This window comes from Cetorhinus maximus, chromosome 13 (assembly GCF_964194155.1).
Source record: "Cetorhinus maximus chromosome 13, sCetMax3.hap1.1, whole genome shotgun sequence".
Classification (NCBI taxonomy): domain Eukaryota; kingdom Metazoa; phylum Chordata; class Chondrichthyes; order Lamniformes; family Cetorhinidae; genus Cetorhinus; species Cetorhinus maximus.
In genome coordinates this window covers 75170178-75193733 of record NC_135891.1, presented here as the reverse complement: position 1 = coordinate 75193733, position 23556 = coordinate 75170178, and positions in this window count along the sequence as shown.

The following is a 23556-nucleotide window of genomic DNA, read 5'->3' as shown; positions in this document are numbered from 1 at the left end:
ACTATGACTCTCTGACAGTGCAGCACTCCCTCAGTACCGACCCTCTGACAGTGCAGCAGTCCCCCAGTATTGACTCTCCGACAGTGCAGCACTCCATCAGTACAGACCCTCCAACAGTGCAGCTGACAGGGCTACGGGCTAAGGGCTAGAAAATGGGATTAGAATAGATAGGCGCTTGACGGCCTGCATGCCATGATGGGTCGAAGGGTCTGTTTCTGTGCTGTATAACACTGTAACTCTATGACAGTGCAGCACTCCCACCTTACTGACCCTCTGACAGTGCAGCGCTCCCTCATTACTGACCCTCTGACAGTGCAGCACCCTCTCATTACTGATCCTCTGATAGTGCAGCGCACTCTCAGTATCGACCCTCTGACAGTTCAGCACTCCTTCAGTACTGACTCTCTGACAGTGCAGCTCTCCCTCAGTACTGACCCTCCGACAGCGCTGCACTCCTTCAGTACTGACTCTCTGACAGTGCAGTAGTCCCCCAGTATTCACCCTCTGACAGTGCAGCACACCATCCTTACTGACCCACCGACAGGGCAGCACTCCCTCAGCACTGACCCTCTGACAGAGCAGCGCTCCCTCAACACTGACCCTCTGACAGTGCAACGCTCCCTCAGCACTGACCCTCTGACAGTGCAGCACTCCATCTGTACTGACCCTCCAGCAGTGCAGCTGACAGGGTTACAGGCCAAGTGCTAGAAAATGGGATTAGAATAGATAGGTGCTTGACAGCCTTCATGGCAATGATGGGTCGAAGGGCCTGTTTCTGTGCTGTATAACACTATGACTCTCTGACAGTGCAGCACTCCATCAGTACAGACCCTCCAACAGTGCAGCTGACAGGGCTACGGGTTAAGGACTAGAAAATGGGATTAGAATAGATAGGCGCTTGACGGCCTGCATGCCTGATGGGTCGAAGGGTCTGTTTCTGTGCTGTATAACACTGTGACTCTATGACAGTGCAGCATTCCCACCTTACTGACCCTCTGACAGTGCAGCGCTCCCTCATTACTGACCCTCTGACAGTGCAGCGCCCTCTCATTACTGATCCTCTGATAGTGCAGTGCAGCGCACTCTCAGTATCGACCCTCTGACAGTTCAGCACTCCTTCAGTACTGACTCTCTGACAGTGCAGCTCTCCCTCAGTACTGACCCTCCGACAGCGATGCGCTCCCTCAGTACTGACTCTCCGACAGTGCAGTAGTCCCCCAGTATTGACCCTATGACAGTGCTGTGCTCCCACAGTACTGACCCTCCGACAGTGCAGTACCCCCTCAGTACTGACGCTCCAACAGTGCAGTATCTCCTTAGTACTGACCCTCTGACAGTTCAGCACTCCCTCGCTACTGACCCTATAACACCGCAGCACTCCATCTGTATTGACCCACCGTGCAGCACTCTCTCAGTACTGTCCCTCTGACAGTGCAGGAATCCTTCAGTACTGACCCTCCAATAGTGCAGCAGTCCCTCAGTACTGACCCTCCAACAGTTCAACACTCGTTCAGTACTGACCCTCCAACAGTGCAGTACCCCGTCAGTACTGACCCTCCCAACAGTGCAGTATCTCCTCAGTACTGACCCTCCAACAGTTCAACACTCCTTCAGTACTGACCCTCTGATGGTGCAGTACTCCCTCAGTTCTGACCCTCTGACAGTGCAGCCTTCTCTCATTACTACCTGTCTGACAGTGCAGCACTCCTTCAGTACGGAACATCCGATAATGCAGCTCTCTCTGATTACTGTCCCCTTGACAGCGCAGCACTCCTTCAGTACTGACCTTCCAGCAAGGCAGCACTCTATCTCTCTACAGACCCTCTGACAGTGCAACACTCCCTCAGCGCTGACCCTCTGACAGTAAAGAACACTGTTAGTACTGACCCTCTGAAAATGCAGCGTTCTGTCTGTACTGACCATCCAGCAGTGCAGCACTTCCTCAGCACTCTCCCTCAGACAGTACAGCACTCCATCAGTCCTGACCCTCTGACGTTGCAGTACTCCCTCAGTCCTGACCCTCTGACAGTGCAGCACTCCCTCAGTCATGACACTCTGACAGTGCAGTACTCCCTCGGTACTGACCCTCTGATAGTGCAGCACTCCCTCAGCACTGACCCTCTGAGAGTGCAGCACTCCCTCCGTACTGACCCTCTGATAGTGCAGCATTCCCTCAGTACTGATCCTCCGACACTGCAGCAGTCCCCCAGTTTTGACCCTCTGACAGTGCTGCGCTCCTTCAGTTTTGACCCTCCGACAGCACAGCGCTCTCTCTGTACTGACCCTCTGACAGTGCAGCACTCCCTCAGTACTGACCCTCCGACAGTTCAGCACTCCTTTAGTACTGTCCTCCAATGGTTCAGTACTCACGCAGTTCTGAACCTCTGACAGTGCAGCTCTCTCTCAGTACTGCCTGACTGACGGTGCAGCACTTCTTCAGTACGGAACCTCTGATAGTGCAGCACTCCCTCAGTACTGACCCTCCAACAGTGCAGCACTCTCTCCGTACTGACCCTCTGACAATGCAGTGTTCTCTCAGTACTGACCCTCTTACAATGCAGCACTCCCACAATACTGATCCTCTGACAGTGCTGCACTCCCCCAGTACTGACCCTCTGACAATGCAGCACTCTCTCAGTATTGGCCCTCTGACAGTGCAGCACTCACCCAGTAATGTCCCTATGACACCGCAGCACTACCTCAACACTGACCCTCTGACAGTACAGAAGACTGTCATTACTGACCCTCTGATAGTGCAGCGCTCTCTCTGTACTGACCTTCCAGCAGTGCAGCACTCTATCTTTTTACTGACTCTTCAACAGTGCTGCATGGTCAAAGGGTCAGTACTGCAGGAGTGCTGTATTGTCGGAGGGTCAGTACTGGGTGAGTGCGGCACTGTCGGAGAATCAGTACTGCATGAGTGCTGCACTGTCAGAGGGTCAGTACTGGGGGAGTGCTGCACTGTTGAAGGGTCTGTACTGAGGGAGTGCTGCACTATCAGAGCATCAATACTGAGAGAGTGCTGCACTTTCAGAGGGTCAGTATCGGGGGAGTGCTGCACTGTTGAAGGGTCTGTACTGAGGAAGCGGTGCACTGTCAGAGGGTCAGTACTGAGACAGCACTGCACTGTCGGGAAGTCAGTACTGAGAGAGTGCTGCACTGTCAGAGTTTCAATACTGAGAGAGCACTGAATGTTGGAGGGTCAGTACTAACGGAATTCTGCACTGTTGGAGGGTCAGTACTGAGGGAGTGCTGCACGGTCAAAGGGTCAGTATGGGGGAGTGAAGCACTATCTGAGGATCAGTATTGCGGGAGTGCTGCATTGTAAGAGGGTCAGTGCAGAGGGAGCACTGCACTGTCGGAGGGTCAGTACTGAGAGACCGCTGCACTATTGGAAGGTCAGTGCTGAGAGAGCACTGCACTTTCAGAGGGTCAATACTGAGGGAGTGCTGCACTGTCGGAGGGTCAGTGCTGACGGATGGCTGCCCTGTCAGATGTTCAATGCTGAGAGAGCGCTGCACTGTCAGAGGGTCAGTACTGAGGGAGTGCTGCACTGTCAGAGGGTCAGTACTGAGGGAGTGCTGCACTGTCAGACGGTCAGTACTGAGGGAGTGCTGCACTGTCAGAGGGTCAGTACTGAGGGAGTGCTGCACTGTCAGAGGGTCAGTACTGAGGGAGTGCTGCACTGTCAGAGGGTCAGTACTGAGGGAGTGCTGCACTGTCAGAGGGTCAGTACTGAGGGAGTGCTGCACTGTCAGAGGGTCAGTACTGAGGGAGTGCTGCACTGTCAGAGGGTCAGTACTGAGGGAGTGCTGCACTGTCAGAGGGTCAGTACTGAGGGAGTGCTGCACTGCCAGAGGGTCAGTACTGAGGGAGTGCTGCACTGCCAGAGGGTCAGTACTGAGGGAGTGCTGCGTTACGGTGCAGCTCTCTCTCAGTGCTGATGCTCTGACAGTGCAGCGCGCACTCCATACTGACTCTCAAACAGTGCAGCAATCCCTCAGTACTGACTATCTGACAGTTCACCGCTGCTTCAGCACTGACCTTCCAATAGTGCAGCACTCCCTCAATACTGACCCTCCGACAGTATATCACTCCCTCAGTATTGACCCTCTGAAAGTGCAGCACTCTCTCAGCACTGACCTTCCAACAGTGCAGTGCTCCTTCTGCACTGACCCTCTTACAATGCAGCACTCCTGCAATAGTGATCCTCAGACAGTGCTGTACTTCCCCAGTACTAACCCTCTGACCATGCAGCTCCCCTTCAGTACTGACCCTCCAACAGTGCAGAATTCCCTCCGACATTTAGTGCTCTCTCAGTACTGAAACTCTTGACAGTGCAGCACTCTCTCAGTACTGACTGTCCGACAGTGCAGTGCTATCTCAGTACTGACCCTCTGACAGTGCTGCGCTCATTCAGAACTGACCCTCTGACAGTGCAGCACTCCCTCAGTACAGACCCTTCAATAGTGCAGCACTCCCCCGGTACTGACCCTCATACAGTGCAACATCCCCTCCATACTGACTCTCCACCTGTGCAGTATTTCTCCAGTAGTGACCCTCTATCAGTGCGGCACTCCCTCTGTACTGACCCTCGGACAGTGTAGCGCTGTTCCAGTACTGACCCTTCAACAGCACAGCACTCCCTCAGTACTGACCCCATGAAAGTGCAGCACTCTCTCAATACTGACCCTCCAAAAGTGCAGAGCTCCCTCAGTACTAACCCCCTGACAGTGCAGCACACCGTCATTACTGACCCTCTGAATGTGCTGCGATCCCTCAGTACTGACCCTATAACACGGCAGCACTCCCTCAGTACTGACCCTCCGACAGTGCTGCACTCCATCAGTATTGACTCTCCAACTTGCAGCGCCCTCTCAGTACTGACCCTCTGACAGTGCAGTGCTGTCTCATTACTTACCCTCTGACAGTGCTGTGCTCGTTCAGTGCTGACCCTTTAACAGTGCAGCGCTCTGTCAGTAATGACCCTCTGGGAGTGCATTGCACTCTCAGGACGGACCCTCCGACAGTACAGCGCTCCCTTAGTACTGACCCCCTGACAGTGCAGCACTCTCTCAGTACTGATCCGCTGACAGTGCAGCAATCCCTCAGTACTGACCCTCCGACAATGCCGCAATCCCTCAGTACTGACCCTCTGACAGTGTGGTGCTCCCTCAGTACTGATCCTCCGATAGTGCCGCTCTCCCCTGTACTGACCCTCTGGCAGTGCAGCACTCCCGCAGTACTGATCTTCTGACAGTGTAGTGGTCCCTGAGCACTGACCCTCCAACAGTACAGCACTCCCTCAGTACTGGCCCTCCGACAGTGCAGCACTCCCTCAGCACTGACCCTCCAACAGTGCAGCACTCCCTCAGTACTGGCCCTCCGACAGTGCAGCACTCCCTCAGTACTGACCCTCCGACAGTGCAGCACTCACTCAGAACTGCCCCTCTGACAATTCACCGCTCCCTCAGTACTGGAACCCTGGAATTGCAGGGGTCTCTCAGTACTGGCTCTCCGACAGTGCAGCATTCCCTCAGTACTGACCCTCTGACAGGGCAGCACTCACTCAGTACTGACCCTCTGACAGTGCACTGCTCCCTCAGTACTGGAACTCCAAAATTGCAGGAGTCCCTCAGTACTGGCTTCCCACAGTGCGGCATTCCCTCAGTACTGACCCTCTGACAGTGCACCGCTCCCTCAGTACTGACCCTCGACAGTAAAGCACTCCCTCAGTATTGACCCTCTGACAGTGCAGCACTCCCTCAGTTCTGGCCCTCCGACAGTGCAGCACTCCCTCAGTACTGACCCTCCGACAGTGCAGCACTCCCTCAGTACTGACCCTTCAACAGTGCAGCACTCCCTCAGTACTGATCCTGTGACAGCGCAGCGCTCCCTCAGTACTGCCCCTCTGACACTGCTGCACTCCTTCAGTACTGGAACTCCAAAATTGCAAGGCTCTCTCAGTACTGGCCCTCCGACAGTGCAGCACTCCTTTAGTACTGACCCTCTGACAGTGCAGCACTCACTCAATACTGACCCTCTGACAGTGCACCGCTCCCTCAGGACTGACCCTCGACAGTGCAGCATTCCCCCAGTGCTGACCCTCCGACAGTGCTGCACTCCTTCAGTACTGGAACTCCAAATTTGCAGCAGTCTCTCAGTACTTATCCTCTAACAGTGCAGTACTCCCTCATTGCTGACCCTCCGACAGTGCAGCACTCCCTCAGTACTGCCTCTGGATCGTCAGCCTAGATTTTTGTGCTCAGGCACTGGAGTGGGAGATGAATCTAGAACTTTCTGACTACTCTGTAATCTTGTGTACTTATTCAATTGTCTATTACGTTTGGAGTGGAACTTCCCAAAATTATCCCCCCAATTCGCCCTGGGCTATAATCTGATTTTTTTTTGACTCTCCCAGGAGGTTATATAGTTTTGGGTGAGCTGGACATTATGTTGTGAGACATAATGTTTTCCAATTGTGCAAGACAGCCTGAATCAGAGGACTATGACATTGCTCATATGTTAAGAGTAAAGTTACAATGAGTTGTCCGTGAAGCAGCGGGTGACAGGGACCAGCTGTCAAGGCTACAAGTGAAGAGATGGTGAAATAGAAGGGGCCAGAGAACTTTTCTTGAAGATTTCTGAAGGCAGAAGTTTATTTCTGCGTTCATCCTGTGCTTGCTGCTGACTGCCTTCCAACAGGTTGGGGCATCAGCAAATTTACAAACCCTGTTCCTTCCCCAACCCAATACGGCTGGCATCGGGAGTAAGGGTGGCACCCCCTATTGCAGCTCTTCATGTGCTTCTTCAGCATTGCTGCATGTGGTAGGATCCTTGTGCTGCACAGAGCGGTCGTGATCTTTGATCCAGAGCAGTTGGCTCCTAGCTACATCTCTAAAGGGTGCAGCCTCTCTGATGATACATTAGATAAAGACGGGTGGGAGGAGGCTCATGTGGAACATAAATACCAGCATGTGCTTCATGGGCCGGATGATTTGTCCCTGTACTGTAAATTCTATGTAATATTTTGAGTATTGCTTAGAATTAGCTAGAATCCATTATTAAGAAAGTTATAGCAGGATACTTAGAAAATCACTATGTAACCAGGCAGAGTCAACATGGCTTTCTTTACAGCCATGCGAAGAGGGGTAAAAATTAATCCCCCATCCCATCACTCCAGGTCTGACTGTAACAGGGTTTAGTCGTGAATTTAGAGCGGGTGTGCTTTGCCAATACTGCAGGAGTCCCAACATGTACACTTTCAAATGATAAAGAATTAGCCAGACAGGTTTTCTGAGGTTTAACCAAAGAATAACATAAGTCTATTGACACCACTCCCCAAATGAAAAGAAAACTATGTAAATCGCAACCACTTCACACACATTCCCAGACAGACACACACACTAGTACTGATGGTAGAATAAGAGGATAGGCTTAAAGATTTTTTTACGGTTTGTGAGGAAGATAGACAATCAGAGGAATATATGGTTAACTATCCTTTGGCTGGTCTGGTTGTGGTGATTCCACATTGTGGCTGTTTCGTTCAGTTGTCTATCTGGGTGTAGATGTATGGAGCAGACTGCTGTTTTTATTCCCAAAAGATCTCGGTTTGTAGTAGATTTTTCTTCTCAGGATGGATACTTTGCAAATCCAGACTGGACTCCATTTGCCACTTTTCTGCTCATCTGACCAGTTCATTGACATATTCCTGTAATCTCCAGCTCTTTTCCTCACTATCAACCACACAATCCATTCTTGTGCCATCTGCAAAATTCTTAATCATATTTAAGTCCAGATCATGATTTACACTACAAAAATCAAGGGACGCAGTACTGAGCCCTGTGGAACCTGGAAACAGTCTTCCAGACATAAAAACACCCTTCGAACGTAACCTTTTGCTTCCGGCCTCTGAGATAATTTTGATTCCAACTTGCTACTTGCCCTTGGATCCCAGGGGATTTTGCTTTTCTGACAAGCCTGCCATGTGGGGCCTTGTCAAATTTATTACTAAAATCCATGTAGACTACATCAAACACACTACCCTCATCAACCCTCCCTGTAAACTCCTCAAAACATTCAATCAAGTTAGTCAGATATGAACTTCCCTTATCAAACCCATTGATTATTCTGTATCTTTCTAAATTATGATTTTTACAGTTTCACGGAACTTTTTCCAATGATTTACCCACCACCAAAGTAAGGCTGAGAGGCCTGCAATTACTTGGCCGAGCCCTTCTTCCTTAATTAGACAACACACCCAAAAATCTTGTTTCCCCCCTCCCGAATCCCCTGCGGGAGGGCTTTGAGATCTGTGCGGGTAAGCTTATGCATTCTTCTCTTCTGGCATGCCAGGCCTTGAAAACCTCTGGATGCAGGTGGCAGTAGAACTTGATAATTCTTATCAAATTTAATAAAACCATTGGAAGACATGCAGTTGAAATTATTTGAGAATGTGGTGATAGAGTGTTCCTGTATTGTCATCTTGGTCTCCAGGGTTCTGCTGAATAGCACAGCCCGAACAGTGCATTTGAATGGCTGCACAGATGTTTCCTGCCAGTTCAACTGCCTGTAATGGTTTTATTTCAATGCTTACACAAATAGAAATGCAATGAGCATAGCCCGGAAATGTCCAAATATCTTCTTTTGCAGACCTGGGGCTGCAAGCCATACATTACTCTCTCAAGATCCATTAGCCAATCTGCACTGGTCACAAATCACCAGTCAATAGTCACTCTAGTGACTGGTCATTGATCACTAGTCACCACTGATCACCAGTCAACAACAGTCACTAATCAACAGTCACTAGTCACTGCTCATCCATCACTGACCACTGCTTACTGGTCAATGGTCACTGGTTACTAGCCATTAGTCACTGGTCACCACCCATTGGTCACTCATCACCCCTCACTTATTACCCACACTCTTCCTAAGCGTTTGCCAGAGACACGCCATTTATTAAGCAAATTGTTGTTAATTGTGTCACTTAATGGTTTAACTCCTCCACAATTATACACTGACTAGATGGTGAAGGACTTGGATTTATATACTGCCTTGCACATCTTCAAAACATCCCACATTGCTTTACAGCCAATGAAGTACTTTTGAACATAGGAACATAGGACTTAGGAACAGGAGTAGGACATTTGGTCCTTTGAGCCTTCTCCACCATTCAATAAGATCATGGCTGATCTGATTGTGGTCTCAGCTCCACCTTCTTGTCTGCCCCCATAACCCTTGACTGTAGTCACTATTTTGCAATGGAGAAATGGGTGTGCGGGCTGTTATTGAGCTATAGGAAAATGGGTGCATGGGTGGAGCGAGTGTCACACTGTTGGATCGGGGGAAGAGGACACACCTGAATCTGTAGGCTCTTTCTTTAACTGTGTAAATCAGGGCTGAATGATGTCAGACTTTCTGTTGGAGAGGACGTGGTGAGAGATGCTCAGCTCTGTGTCAATCGATTCAGCTTGAGGCAGTGGCCAGGAATGGGGTTGGAATCTGTGGCTAGGGTATAAAGACACAAGTTTGCAGACAGTGCCACTGCCCAGATGCCAGCATTGTGTCTTACACTGTTATTATTTGCATCAAAGGTGCTGCTGACTTTTCAACGTCAATGATATAGTGTCCACCCATCCCACCCCTACCCCAGAGTCCAGTGCATCCAGTCACTCCACCACTCACCATAGCAACAAGGGTTGAACAAGTCTATCAGGTACTTTAGTTAATTATTATTCATACTGGGAATGGATTAATATTATTTGTGCGGTTTGTAAACCAATTATGGGTTGGGCTAATAGCCTGATTGTACCATCCCTCCCTTCTTCTGAAGTCACACATTTGCTGGGCTCGGTGCCTCCCCTGTCAATAGTCATAAGAGTCTGTGATGAAAATAGAGGCACAAACCCAATCTGCTGACCTTTATAAAAACAGAAAGTGCCGGAAATACTAAGCAGGTCTGGCAGCATTTGTGGAGAGAGAAAAAGAATGAATGTTTTGAGTTGAGTGTGACACTTCTTCAGAACTGAAAGAGGATAGAAATCATTGCTACCTTCCTTCAGTCCTGAAGAAGTCACTGACTCCAAACACTACCTTCTCAAGGGTGATTGCGGATGGGCAACAAATGTTGGCCTGGCCAGCGACACCCATGTCCCGTGAAAGAATAATTTTTTAAAAACGCTGCCAGACCTGCTGAGTATTTCCGGCATTTTCTATTTTTATTTCAGATTTCCAGCATCTGCAGTATTTTAATTTTATGCTGACCTTCATAAATGGTTTAGTGATTTTGTTAAATATTTAGCACACAGAGGAAAGCTTCCCTCTTATGCTCTCACTGCAGACTGGTGCAATGACTCATCGACCAGCCATGGAATTTCAGCAGGGCAAAGACTGACATGCTTAGGATATTTGAACTGTTATTTGTCAGAGGCGTGGGTTCAAAGAAATTCAGACTTGGCCTGGTTCAGGCTCAGGAGCACAAATATTCAGAGATTTAAACTGCGCAAGTAGACACTCTGGTCCCTAATTAGCTGCACATGTAGAGTATTAAATACAAAAATTAATACGTTTGGATAAGGTGCAATGAAACTTAACACGCAAAGCTATTCTTTCTATAAAGAGGCTTGAATAGCTGGTATAGCAATCATACACAGTGATATTTAATGCAGAAAGTCATAATAATGTGTGTTGCCTTTCTTGTGTTCATAGATAAACTAGCAAAAACCAGCACGCTGCCGGGAATGTGCTAACTTTTGATAACAGCGCTAAATATACAACTCACGTCACATCTATTTCATTGACATCACTGTCACTAGACTCAACTATCTTGTGCCTCCATCACCAGCGCACTCTGGCTGCAGGATGTACAATCTACAGGATTGCCTGCAGCAACTCAGCAAGGTTAAGCCGGGCAGGGTTTGGGGCTGGGGCAGTGGGGATGAATTGAATAGTTTTTCAAAGTGTCAGCACAGGCATGATGGATTGAATGGCCTCTTTCTGTGCTGTGTATTCAGTGGCTAATTCCTTCCCCTTGTCTATCACCAAGAATGATTAAAGCTGCAATATCTCAAGAACACCAACACCCCCAGTTTCCTTCCAAGTCACACATTATCCTGACTTGGACATACAGCCTCAAACTTCTACATCTAAAAGGCGCAGTCGCTAATATTGGCCAAAAAGATAAAAACATGAACCATTTACGTTATCGCCAATTTCAGAGTTGCCAGCTACAGCATTTAACAGAAAGCAGTAGTTGTGTTTATTTCAGGCAGAATCAGGTCTGAAGTAGGGATGACCGCTGATGATTGCAATATTTGTGCTCACATGCAGCAAGGCCTGGGCAACATTCAGGCTTGGGCTGAAGAGTGATATTGGGGCAATTCAATTATCCTAATTTAGACTGGGATAAGGATAGTGTAAATGGAAGAGAGGAGGAAGAGTTTGTGAAGTGTGTTGAGGAGAATTTTCTAGATCACTATGTCTCTGGCCCAATGAGGAAGGAGGCATTCCTGGATCTGATTTTGGGGAATGAGGTGGGGAATCTTTTAGGGAACAGTGATCATCCTACCATAAGTTTTAGATTAGCTACGGAAAAGGACAAGGGTGAAAATCATTAATTGGAGGTGGGCCAATTACAGTGGGATAGGAATGGACCTGGCTCAGGTAAATTGGAATCAAAGATTACCAGACAAAACTGTAATGGAGCAATCGGCTTTTTTAAAAAGGAGATGCTTCGGGTGCAACCGAGATACATTCCTGTGAACAGGTATTTTGCTTCGGTCTTCACTATAGCGGATACAAGTAACATTCTGGAAATAGCTGTAAATCAGGAAGTGGAAGGGATGGAGGAGTACAAGAAAGTTACAATCACCAGGGAAGTGGTACTGAGCAAATTGTTGGAGCTGCGGGCTGAAAAATCCCTCGGTCCTGATAGACTTCATCCTAGGGTCTTAAAAAAATGGCTAGTGAGATAGTTACTGCGTTGGTTTTAATTTTCCAAACTTCCCTAGATTCGGGGAAGGTTCCATTAGATTGGAAAATAACAAACATAACTCCGTTATTCAAAATGGAGGGAGATGGAAAGCAGGAAACTACAGGCCAGTTAGCTTAACATCTGTCATAGGGAACATGTTAGAAGCTATTATTAAAGATGTTAAAACAGGGCATTTAGGAAAATTCAAGGCAATCAGGCAGAGTCAACATGGTTTTGTGAAAGGGAAATCATGTGTAACCAATTTATTGGAGTTCTTTGAAGAAGTAACATGTGCTGTGGATAAAGGGAAACCAGTTGATGTACTATACTTAGATTTCTGTACTGTACTTAGAAGGTATTTGATGAGGTGCCACATCAAAGTTAATTATGGAAAATCAAAGTTCATGTTGTAGGGGGTAACATATTGGCATAAATGGTCATCTTCTAGTTGGCAAGATGTAACGAGTGGTGTGCCACAAGCACTCAGTGCTTTGACCTCAACTTTTTACAACTTATATAAATGACTTGGATGAAGGAACCAAAGGTATGGTTGCTAAACTTGCTGATGACACAAAGATAGGGAAGAAAGTAAGCTGTGAAGAGGACATAAGGTGGCTACAAAAGGATTTAGGTAGGTTAGGTGAGTGGGCAAAGATCTGGCAAATGGGGTATAATGTAGGAAAATGTGAAATTGTCCATATTGGCAGGAAGAATAAAAAAGAAGCACATTATCTAAATGGTGAGAGGTTGCAGAGCTCTGAGATTCAGAGGGATCTGGGTGTCGCAAAATGTTAGTATGCAGGTACAGCAGGTAATTAGGAAAGCTAATAGAATGTTATCATTTATTGCGAGGGGAATTGAACACAAAAGGAGGGAGGTTATACTTCAGTTATACAGGGCATTGGTGAGACCACATCTGGTGTACTATGTATAGTATTGGTCTCCTTATTTAAGGAAGGATGTAAATGCTTTGGAAGCAGTTCAGAGAAGGTTTACCAGACTAATACCTAGAATGGGCTGGTTGTCTTATGAGGAAAGGTTGGATAGTCGAGGCTTGTGTCCGCTGGAATTTAGAAGAGTAAGCAACGACTTGATTCAAACAAAGAAGATCCTGAGGGGTCTTGACAGGGTGGATGTGGAGAGGATGTTTCCTCTTGTGGGAGATTCTAGAACTAGGGGTCACTGTTTGAAAATAAGGGGTTGCCCATTTAAGACAGAGATGAGGAGAATTTTTTTCTCTCAGAGGGTCATAAGTCTTTGGAACTCTCTTCCTCAAAAGGTGGTGGAAGCAGAATCTTTGAATATTTTTTAAGGTAGAGGTAGATAGATTCTTGATAAGCAAGGGGCTGAAAGGTCATCCATCAAATTACAAGGTCTAGGTGGGACTACACTGAAAATCAAAGACCAACTCATGACAAAATTGAAATATAAAAACAGAGAAATCTTTGAACCTCTCGATGTCATTCAAATTCAGGATTGCTCTTAACTAAGCAGAAAGGCATGTTTAAAAGTGAAGCTAATCTATAAAGTGGATAAGTTGCTGACGAGCAATACAGCAGTACATTCAGGAATAAATTTCCAAAATTATTTACAGGCCTAGGAATGTTAAATATCGAGCAACATATCACCTTACAAGCTGATACTAAACCGATTTGCCGCTTCACACCATGGAAAGTCCCTCAGCCACTCTCGGACAAAGTCAACGGTGAAATTGAGAAGATGCAACAACGAGGAGAAATTTTTACTCTCAGAGAGTCATGAGTCTTTGGAACTCTCTTCCTCAAAAGACAGTGGGAGCAGAGTCTTTGAATATTTTTAAGGCAGAGATAGATAGATCTTTGATTAACAAGGGGGTGAAAGGTTATTGGAGGTAGACAGGAATGTGAGGTTGAGGTCACAATCAGGTCAGCCATGATCTTACTGAATGGCGGAGCAGGCTCGAGGGGCCGAGAGGTCTACTCCTGCTCCTAATTCGTATGTTCATATGTAAAATAGAAATAATGGGTACAGCGAGCAATTTAGAAGGCAAATGGGATGTTGGCTTTTATTACAAAAGGATTTGAATATAGGAGTAAAATTGCCTTAATGCAATTATACAGAGCCTTGATGAGACCACACCTGGAGTATTGTGTGCAGTTTTGATCTCCTTACCTAAGGAAAGATATAATTGCCGTAGAGGGAGAGCAACGATGGTTCACCTGACTAATTCCTGGGATGAAAGGATTGTCCTATGAGGAACGATTGAATAGATTGTGCTTTTAGCCTCTGGAGTTTAGAAGAATGAGAGGTGATCTCATTCAAACATATAAAATTCTTACAGGACTCGACAGGGTTGAGACACGAAGGATGTTTCCCCTGGCTGAGGAGTCTGGAACCAGAAGAGAGAGTCTCAGAATAAGGGGCAGGTTATTTAGGACTGAGATGAGGAGGAATTTCTTCACTTAGAGGGTGGTGAATCTTTGGAATTCTCTGCCCCAGAGGAGTGTGGAGGTTCAGTCATTGAGCATGTTGAAGACTAAGATCGATAGATTTTTACATATTAAAAACATCAAGGAATACGGGGATAGTGCGGGAAAGCAGTGTTGAAGCAGAAGATCTCATTGAATGGCAGAGTGGGCTCGAGGGGCTGAATGGCCATTCCTGCTCCTATTTCTTATGAAACAAATTGCATTTATTATATCACCTATTCATGGCCTGTGAGCCAATTTGCTTACAGCAAGCTCCCACAAACTGCAATGTGACTAAGATCAAATAATCTGTTTTAGTTTTTAAGGATAAATATTGACCAGGACACCAGGAAAACTCCAATATTCTTCTTCAAATAGTCCCCTGGGATTTTTTACATTCACCTGAGCAGACCCTGCTTTGGTTTAAATTCTCATCAGAAATGCTGCACCTCTGACAGTGCAGCACTCCCTCAGTATGGCACCTCCAACATGCAGCACTCCCTCAGTATGGCACCTCTGACAGTACAGCACTCACTCAGTACAGCACCCCATCAGTACAGCACCTCTGACAATGCAGCACTCCCTCAGTATGGCACCTCCAACATGCAGCACTCCCTCAGTACAGCACCCCCTCAGTACAGCACCTCTGACAGTGCAACACTCCCTCAATATGGCACCTCCAACAGTGCAACACTCCTTCAGTACAACACTTCTGACAGTGCAGCACTCCCTCAGTATAACAACTCTGACAGTGCAGCACTCCCTCAGTACTGCACCTCTGACAGTGCAGCACTCCCTCAGTACAGCACCACTGACAGTGCAGCACTCCCTCAGTATGGCACCTCTGACGGTGCAGCACTCCCTCAGTATGGCACTTCTGACGGTGCAGGACTCCCTCAGTACAGCACCCCTGACAGTGCAGCACTCCCTCAGTTCAGCACCTCTGACAGTGCAGCACTCCCTCAGTTCAGCACCTCTGACAGTGCAGCACTCCCTCAGTTCAGCACCTCTGACAGTGCAGCACTCCCTCAGTTCAGCACCTCTGACAATGCAGCACTCCCTCAGTTCAGCACCTCTGACAGTGCAGCACTCCCTCAGTTCAGCACCTCTGACAGTGCAGCACTCCCTCAGTTCAGCACTTCTGACAGTGCAGCACTCCCTCAGTTCAGTACCTCTGACAGTGCAGCACTTCCTCAGTACAGCACCCCTGGCAGTGCAGCACTCCCTCAGTTCAGCACCTCTGACAGTGCAGCACTCCCTCAGTTCAGCACCTCTGACAGTGCAGCACTCCCTCAGTTCAGCACCTCTGACAGTGCAGCACTCCCTCAGTTCAGCACCTCTGACAGTGCAGCACTCCCTCAGTACAGCACCCCTGGCAGTGCAGCACTCCCTCAGTTCAGCACCTCTGACAGTGCAGCACTCCCTCAGTACAGCACCCCTGGCAGTGCAGCACTCCCTCAGTTCAGCACCTCTGACAGTGCAGCACTCCCTCAGTTCAGCACCTCTGACAGTGCAGCACTCCCTCAGTTCAGCACCTCTGACAGTGCAGCACTCCCTCAGTTCAGCACCCCTGGCAGTGCAGCACTCCCTCAGTTCAGCACCTCTGACAGTGCAGCAGTCCCTCACGTTTCTGGCGTGGAACTTACAGCTAAAATCTCCTGATTTCAGGCAACTGCTGAGCCACAGCTGACAGTCTTGGAGCTCGGCCTACAAAGTGTTGCATTTGATCTTGGTGACACACAGCACTGATTTGACCGAGCACTTTCACATGTGAGGGCTCTGCCGTGGTCCCGCGTGTGAGTGAGTTTGTTTCTTTTCTATGGACTGGAGGCTCTTTTTCAGTCCCTGAGAACATGACGGGCCAATCTGTCCATGGATCAATGCTCAGGAACACTGTGCTCCAGATACATAACTAACCTGGCAGTTAGCCAAGTGATGGTAGTAAAATATAAATGCCTGGAATTAATTTAGTCTCAGTGCTTTTATGGTGCTTAAATTCAATTTGCAATAGAATTGAGATTTATTTGATGTAAATGATCCTTAATACAGCTGAGGGAGCTTCAACAACAACTTGTATCTATATAGTGCCTCAAATATTGTCAATTGTTCCAATGCAATTCATAGGAACATAATCAGGCAAAGTTTTGACACCAAGCCAAAGGAGAGTGGCAAAACAAATGCTTGATTAAAGAGAGAAGTTTTAAAGAGTGTCTTGAAGGAGGAGAGAGGTGGAGAGGTTTAGAGATGGTATTTCAGAACTTAGGGTCTAGACAGCTGAAGACATGACTGTCAATATCGCAGTGTTTAAAATGGGGGATGTGTAAGAGGCCCGAATTTAAGGAACAGAGAGTTGAAGGGCTGGGGGATGTTACAGAGATGGGGAAGGGTGGGGCCATGGAGGGATTTGAGTAGAAGAGTGTGAGTTTATTGCTGGACAAGGAGCAAACAGGGGTAGTGAGTGAACAGGACTTAGTGTGAGTTAGGATATGGGTGGTGTTATTGTGGCTGTAAATGAAATGAACAACTTGCCATTAACTGCAGTTGGACAAGGGCAATGAGATACAATTATAGTTCATCAGTGTGAGGTCATTCAAAACTCTGCTGTCCATGTCTTAACTCCCAGCAAGTTCTGCTCCCCTATCACCCCTTTGCTCCCTGACATACATTGACCACTGGCCAAGCAATGTCTTAACTTTAAAACTCGCATCCTTTCAAATCCCACCATGAAATTTCCCCTCTCTATCTCTGTAATCCCTCCAATCCCACAACTCTCCGAGATACCTGCACTCTCTAATTCTGGCCTCCTATGCACCCCCAATTTTAATTGCTCCACCATTGGCGGTCATGCCTTCAGTTCCCCAGGCTCCAAGATCTGGAATTCCCTCCCTGAATCTCTCTTCCCTTTTATCTCGCTTTCCTCCTTTAAAACATTCTTTAAAACCTACGTCTTTGACCAAGCTTTTGGTCACCTGACCTAATGTCTCCTTATGTTACTCAGTGTCATGCTTTACTTTATAATGCCCCTGTGAAGATCTTTGGGACATTTCATTATATTACAGGTGCTATATAAATATAAATTGCTGTTGTAGTGTTGGACTGTTACTGATTGATGTGGTGATTAATTTAGGCCTACCTTGATCTTTCTCTTTGTCTCTGTATAGTTGGCTTCTGTGTATATCAGATATCACAAACAACACACATCAATTCACAAAGAAGCAGTGAAACATCTCTCACTCCGCCCCCCCCCCAGGGGAATCTAGAGATATGCCAATGTATTTAATTTTGCTCGTGTTGGCTTTTTTTAAACTTGTTGACCTAAGAATTGGACCCTGCAGCCTTATCAGGCATTACAAAGACACCTAAGACCCCAAAAGTGGGCGGGCAGAAAGCGCACTGACTGGCACAATGCGTAAGGAGAAGCAAGCAGTGGCCTTTAGCACTGCAGCATTAGGACCTTTGCACATGGTGGGCCAGGAGCTTGGTTTGCCCTGAGGCAGTTATCTGGCACCATGGTGTACTCTAGGGAACCAGTCCTCATTTTCCCCCAAAGTAATTAAGACTCCACATTAAATGACTTTCCAACTGCCCTCAGCTTCTCTTCAGCTGGCCCCTAATCGCTCTAACTCCAAGCCAGCTACTCCAGAACTGTGATTGCAAACCCCCCAAACAACTAAGACCAGGTCCCTGACTCCTGTGAGCCTAGGCCTCAGAGTTATAGTGCTGCACTGCAGTGTCAGCCTGGAATATGTGCTAAAGTCTCTGGAGTCGGACCTGAACCCACAACCTTTTGACTACAGGCAAGACTGCTACCCACTGAGCTAAGGCTTACAGCCAATAGTGTAATAAAATGCGTGTTATGGGGCTGATGTGATGTAAATCTGTGTCCATTGAGAGGAGTGCAGGCAGTAAGTGAAATCAGTGCGGTCTGCTCTGGTCTGTGTGTGCAGCCATTGCTATCCTACTTTGTATATTGGTGGGTGGGCTAATTAAAGGCAGCCAGCAGCTCTTCTAGGGGAGGTGAGTTGTGGATTCTAGGCAGAAGGTTTTTGCATCATTGAAACAGCTGAAGGAAAGAGCCAGAGGCACTGCTCTCCTCTGTTGCTGTACTGGAGGCTTTGGTGCAGGAAGTGGAGATGGAGAGGGGGGATTTACCCGCCACACTCCAGGGGGAAGGAATCCCTCCACAATGTTACTGCTGAGGTTTTGGATGGAGATCATCGATGAGGTCAACACCAGGACCATTGTCATGGATGTAATTTTAGCAGCAGTTCAAAAGTTTGAGTTGTGAAATTCAGATCTTTATCCAAATACCTTCTTGTTATACCTACACCCACTCAGAACGACATTTACCTCTCACAGACACTGATACCATGTGGAGCTCAGGCGGTATCTCCACATCCAGACTCAAGTAAGCAGTAACTAAAACAAAGTGAATTACAGACCAGGTAGTCTACCATCAGTTATCGGGAGTCTATGGCTGGAATTTTCCGTGCCTGCTCGTGTCGGGTGTGTTCAGTGATGTGAGCAGACAATATGGCGCATTCGGTTTCATGACGGCATGAAACCAGTTTGCGATTGTCCGCTCAGCGTTTCCTGCCATCGGATGTCGGGCACCTCATTGTAATACATCTGCATATCATTATTAGGCCTGCCCACCGGAATCGTTACTCCCCTCCCCCACCGCTGGATCGTCCACCCACATCGGCGGGAAAACACACCGACGTGTTTCACGACCACACATAAAAGGCGTGCACTTGGTGGCCTGCGCTTTGAGGGTTACTCGGATGTGAGTACACAGTAACGTTGCCTAGCGTTCACCAGGGTCTCCTGTTGGACTTCAAGCTTGAGGCATGTTGGGTATGGGGGCGGCAAGGCAGCCCTGCGGTTGAGGTGACTTGGGGGGTCCAAGGGCAGTCCTGCGGTTGAATGTAGCACACAAGCATTCGGGGTGGGACGTAGGGTGGGCGAGGGAAGCGGCCAAGCATTAGGGGCACCTTATATAAAGTGACCATTCCTCTGCAGCTGAGACAGTTCAGGCGCAGCCACATTGATAAGATTGGAGTTGGGCCTATAACTCATCTGCCCACTCGAGCAACACAGAGGCCTGAAAGTGCCACCAAGCGCTCCAGAGCTTTTCACCCCTTGGGTACAGTCTGCAAACTAATGAGCATTTTAATGGACTGAAGAATAATTGGACGACTGGGCACATTGTACAATCTCCTTGCTAAAGCCAGCCATGGAGCAGTCACTGGTAGAGGTGCTCACAGCCCCTTGCAATGTCAGCATTCAGGTTTGGACCAGTTTCCCCCATGGTTCAAGCTAGCAGTGCAGCCGTGCAGTGCAGGTTAGGAGAATGCCTGTGCCTGAGCTGAGAGCACAGCATGCAGCAAAGCTGCTGCCAATCAGTTGGGTGGAGTGGGGCAGAGGTGGGTGGGGTTTCGGGCAGCCATGCAGCGCACTAAACTCTGGCCATCCAAGTGGTGTCCAGCACTCTCCACAATGTTTTAAGGGGCCTTCACACTTAACCAGGACAGGTTCTTAGTACACCCATGCTAACCATGTGTCTCTCTCTTTCATCCTGCAGGAGGAGTACATCAGGAGCACGGAGCCTGGTGAACTAGCTGTATGCCTTGTGGCGTACAGAGAGCGAAGACGATGGAGAAGAAAGCGATGGAGGCACCTGGCTGCACAGAGGGAGGAGCAGCACCTTCAGGAGGAAGTGGCAGCTGTGGCTCCTGCACATGACGCTGAAGAGCCACAGTGGGCCCGTCGTTGGTCGGTGCCTAGGTAGGCCCAAGATCTACAGACGCTGCCTTTCATTCCTGCAGATGATCGAGAACCAGTGTCGCTGAAGACTGGTCGGTCACATCTGCCAGCTGCTGCAGGATTTGGTGCCACGGGGACATGGAGGGCATCCATGGCCAGTGGCCATGAAAGTGACCGCGACACTCAATTTTTACGCCAGTGGCTCCTTTCAGGGCTCCACAGGTGACCTGTGTGGGATATCACAGGCCTCCACCCACAAATGCATCCACAAGGTCAGGTGGATGCCACCTTCGCGAAAGCACACAACTTTCTGCATTTTACCCGAGGCCAGGAGAGCCAGGATGCAAGAGCGATTGGATTTGCCCAGATCTCGGGTTTCCCACAGGTGTATGGTACCATCGACTGCACTCGTATGGCGCTCAGATCTCCATCACAACATGGGGTCAACTATATCAACCACAAGGGATTCCATTTGCTGAATGTTCAGTTGGTGTGCGACCACAACAAACGCATCCTGCAGGTCTGTGCACGGTTTCCAGGGAGTGTGCACGACTCCTGCATCCTCAGTCAGTCACAGATCCCTGACATCTTCCAGGGTCCACAGAGGCTGCAGGTTTGGCTTCTCGGGGACAAGGGCTACCTGCAGAGGCCGTGGCTGATGACACCCATGTGGCGGCCTCAGACTACAGCAGAGAGATGGTATAATGAGGCTCATGCTGCAACTCGCACCTTGGTAGAGCAAACCATCGGGATGCTGAAAGTGAGGTTCCGGTGCCTGGACCGGTCCGGTGGAGCCCTGTAATACAGTCCGCAGAGGGTGTCACACATCATCAACACCTGTTGTGCCCTTTACAGCCTGGCACTGCAACAGGGAGACAAGCTGGCTGAGGAGGAGATGGAGGAGTTAGAGGTCTCCTCAGATGAGGGGTTCTGGCAGCGCACATTCCCTTTGTGAGAATGCTCCTGTCATGGAGACACAGCACAGGCCCTAATAGTTGCTCGATTGCAGGAGGTTGATAACGACATGCAGTGAGGACACTCCATAGATCTTCACACAGCCTCTGAAAATGTCTGATTCCTGTCCGGCCGAGGGCAGCTCGCTTGTCTTCCGTGATCAGGGTCATATCATAGAGACGCAGCCATGAAACTTTAGAAGCACCTGATCCTTTGTCTGCCTTGAGCACCTGAGCCCTTCAGTGGTCACAGATGCTGGTGTGATGGGGGCCAACCCCTCCTTAAAGGTGCTGAGAGCAATGTTTCCAGGGAGTGTGAGGCTGGTCTATCACTTTGGTCTGAAGGTTGCACAGAGCACAGGGAAGGGGCCCTGGACTGAGACACCTGCCTTTATCTTGTGCAGAAAGGTTTCACGTCTGAGTGACACGAACACTGCTCATCAGAACAAGGAGCCATAGGCAGGGAGCCAATCATGGGAGCTTATGGACAATAGTGAACATACAAATGATCAACACCCATGCCCAGGCTGTGCAACTACTTTTACCTAACTTTCCTAACCCTGCTGCTACCACAGCGGAGATGGAGGCAGCCTGCTGACTGTGACGCCCTGTCTGTGATGACCTTGGCGGCCGTCCTCTGGAGGACAGAGACCTGGAGGGCCCCGACCTGCATTCGGGATCCTGCTGTGTGGCAGTGGCACCCCCCTCGGCCTGTGAAGCTGGAGCTGCGGAGGTCACAGGAAGAGGGGATTTGTATGGGCCAGATGCTCCCAGAGCCACTTGGATGGATGGCCCCAGGGTGTGCACCTGCTGGTCCTCCTCCCTATGGGTGCCCAAGGGCCCCAGGCTGATTCTGTGAGGAGAAGGTGCAGCTAGAGTGAGATCGGGCTCCCCTGCACCCCTCTCACATACACACTGTTGGTGGCCAACTGCAGCATCAGTGATGGAGTTAAGCCCGTGCAGCAGTGCAGGAGTGACATCCTGGACCAAAGTCTCCATGGCGGCTGCCATTCTGCCAGTGTTGACCTTGGTGTGTTGCAATGCCAGCGCTATCATCTCAGCCTGAAGGCAGACAGAATCCTTCATCGTGCCTTGCAATCTGAGGAGTGCAGCGGACATCCCTTCCTGATGTTCCCTAGCTTGCCTTTGCAGCTCCAGCAACTGTGACATGACCGAGTCCAAAGGCTCATCATCTGACTCAGACTCAGCAAATGTCTGGCCTCTAGCAGTCCTCCGAGTGTCGGACACCTGGGAAGTCCCTGCCTCCGCCTGCTGTGGATCAGACAATGCGATGTGCTCACCAGATTGTGATCCTGAGACTACTCTAAAGCTAGGTCCCACTGAGATGTGTGTCTCTGCGCTGGTGGAGGGTGTGGGTGAGCTCTGTGATGGGACTTCAGGGAGGGTGCCTCCAGATTCCTCTTCAGAGGTTTCTTCAGGGCTTGATTGGAGGCCCTGGTCATGGACTTCATCGGCTGTTTCTCAGACGTGCCTGCAAAAGAAAGGGGAGATAATTGGTTCATGGCAGCGGCCTGTGAAACAGGACACATCACTCACGGCATGGTTGTCTGATGGATGTTGCACTGCTGGAGCCTCACTTGGTGGAGCAGCGCCGATCTCACCATCAGCACAGGACCAGTCCTAGTCATCGCTGGCCAGCTGGATGGCTTTGTTTTCAAAGTCCGTGAGAACCTTGATTTCAGGCTTCCCTCCACCAGTCTGCAACCTCTCCTTGTTGTTGTGTACTGGCTTGACCCGCATGAATAGAGATGGAGAGATTGTAAGCAGAACACCTGCCGGGCCAGATGATAAGTATGCCTGGCCTGTGTGGGTGGTGAATGGTCCCATAGACGGGATGAGGACGATGACAGTGAGTGTGAGAGAGTGAATGGTAATGTCCCTTGAACTGGCAGTGAGTGAGGGCCCTGTGGATGTGTGATGGGTTTGAGAGTGAGAGAGTTGGGAGTGATGAGAAGAGTGACTTAACCTGGCGGAACGAAGAAGATCATTCATCCTTTTGTGGCACTGGGAGGCTGTCCTCTTCTGTAGGGCGCTGGTGCTGACCACCGCTGCCACTGCCTCCCAAGCCTGGTTGGTCACGCCGCTGCCCATCCTGCGGCCAGAGCGAGGGTAGAGGACTTGGCGACCCGCCTCCACAGAATCCAAAAGGCAATCCAGTGATGTCACTAAACCTGGGGCTGCAGCCTTTTTGCCTTTCATGAACATCCTCCCTGCAGTAGTCACGGGCTGGAAGCACTGAGAGGTGTGCGCGCGGTTGGACTTTAAATATAGCGCCCAGCATGCTGAAGCAGCGAAGTGATGGCGTGACAGGAGAATGAGAGCCCAACTGCCATGGAAATGCCGTATTTCCTGAGAATATATAATTAATGAGGTGGGTTTGGGACGATACGGTGTGAAA